Here is a 2272-nt window from a genome sequence, read left to right on the forward strand (position 1 = left end):
CTGCCTTCCCAGGGGCCAGAATCGGCACTCTCCAGGCCTGCCCCCTCTCCCCAGGCCTCAGCCAACAGGATGGCATTGCTCTGTGAGAACCTGTGCTCCATGCTGAATACGCACCCCCACTAGAGGCCACTTAGGTACCAGGGGGATAAAACGTAGCTGACCTTCCACACTCACCTTTCCAGCAAAAACAAGAAGGACCTCCATCTTTCTTAAGGGCTTCCTGACCCACCAACTAGCTGGGGGTGAGCCTCCTGCCTCCCCCTACCCAACCCTTTCCCAAGCTCCCTTCCCTCTGCCCTCACTTTACTCTGGCCACCAGGGAGAGGAGGCAGCTCTCAGAGCCTCTGTTCTGTTCCCCGTGGGCAGAGGGTCACCAGCATAGCCAGGCCATTGGGTTCATGGACAAATCACTTGCCTCAGGCTCTAGAGGAACCTAAAATGCCACCCCAAATTGGGAGGCAGTGCTGCATAGTGGCCAGGCAGGAAATGCCACCTATTATTAGCTGCAGGAGTATATACAAATCGCCAGCCTTCAGCAAATGAGCCACATTGGCCAGCCCACAAGGCAACACCAAGAGTATTTCCTTCCTGCTGGGAATTTTGTGAAGACTGCACGCACATTCAGCAGAGGGCCTGGAGTGGAGTGCGCCCTGACAGATGCTGGCTATCATTCCTTGCACTATTCCCTGCCTCTTCACCTGATGACTGAAATTCTCTTAACTAGAAGCAAAGCCTTGTGTTCTTCAGTTAAGGACAAGGCATCAAGTGCACTACCCTTGAGGTTACACAGTGACATATTTACACCGAAGTGTAAGTGACACATACCAGAGAATGGGGGCTAGTGTAGCCATCATCTTGCTGTCCAGGCAGGTAAACCATCTGGGGGTGACAAGGATGAAGGGGAGTTGCCTCCCCAAGGGATCCATATCCAGAGTCTCTCATTGCAGCCCACCCCCATCCCCAGAGAAGGATGCCTGGGCTCCCCGAGACAGCATTGCCCTCCAGAGCCCCTGCTGCAACAGCCACTCTAGCCTTCCCACCCACGGAGAGAAGGCTTCAATGCAGGAGAAAAGGGATGATGCAGGGACAGCTGCCCAGCCCAGTGCTACTGCAGTGATGGCTGCACAGTCATCAGCTCCATCCACCCCGACCCCCCAGCCCTTGGGACTCCCTCATCCCCCACAGTACGTACTGAAGCTATCTCATTCAAGGTGCCGGGCACCGGTAGCAGAGACCACATCCCAGGCCTGGACTCCCCCAGTCACCAGCTGCAAGTACTGCCACTCTCCCCTGACCCTCCCAGCTGCTCCCCTCCTCCCTATGACAGCTGAATACAGGAGCCAGCGCCCTCCCCCTGCCCTGGAGCTTCCTCATGCCTCCCTCTTCTTGAGAGGCCTCCACCCTCCTGGCCCTGGTCTCCTGCAGGATATCTCGCCATCTTTCTTCTTCCTCCTCCTCCTCCTCCTCCTCTTCTTCTTCTAAAACGTTTTTTAAAAACACTTCATTTCATTTGCGTATCATCCTTGCACAGGGGCCATGCTAATCTTTCTGTAGCCTTCCAATTTGAGTATATGTGCTGCTGACGCAAGCACATCCCATCGCCTTTCTACACTAGCAGAGCTCCAGCTTCCCCTCCATTCACGTCTCAGTTTGTGCCCACACCCCTGCCCTACAGATGAGTCGTAGATGGAGGGTCTACCTCAGTGTGAATGGGACAGTTTTTCTTCCACGCAAGTGTGCATATCCTGCACGATTCTGTCTTGCATGCACTTCTTCAATGGACGGTGCGTATGCCTATTGTCGTGTGGCCTCTCCATCCTCTGTTCTATAGAACTGCTGAGAGCCAGCATCTTCCTTTCCCTCTCTGTACACAGAACAACAGCTGTGGCATCTTCCTTGACCCAGGCAGGTGGCACAATGCAGAGCTAAAGGCACCGCTCGAGGAGTCGTGTAACCTCAGGCGAATTCTTTCACTTCTGTGTGCCTGTGCTCCCTCCCAGGCCTAGTCCTGATCCACCTTCTGTCTTGTCTTTCACACCTGCTCCTCCCCTTGGATTCCTCTCCCTTCCTGGCTGGTTTCGGAAGAGGCTCGCTCATATCCTTGACCCAGCTGTAAGGAAACTATCGTCACCCTTAATGCAACTAAAGTTTATCCTGCTGGGTCCTCACTGGAGCAAGAACCCACAGGGGAAGGGGCAGCCAGGCGGCAAAGCCCCCACCCAGCCTGTCTCCCCACCACTCCTTCTTTTCTGAGAAGCACAGGTGGGACAAG

General features: G+C 54.8%; 1 pseudogene; it reads right to left on the reverse strand.

Moving 5' to 3' along the window:
• Window positions 1-1492: 1492 nt before the first annotated feature.
• LOC115832954 lies at window positions 1493-1592 on the reverse strand (annotated as a pseudogene).
• Window positions 1593-2272: the final 680 nt, after the last annotated feature.

Source organism: Nomascus leucogenys, chromosome 23, assembly GCF_006542625.1.
Source record: "Nomascus leucogenys isolate Asia chromosome 23, Asia_NLE_v1, whole genome shotgun sequence".
NCBI classification, from domain to species: Eukaryota; Metazoa; Chordata; class Mammalia; order Primates; family Hylobatidae; genus Nomascus; species Nomascus leucogenys.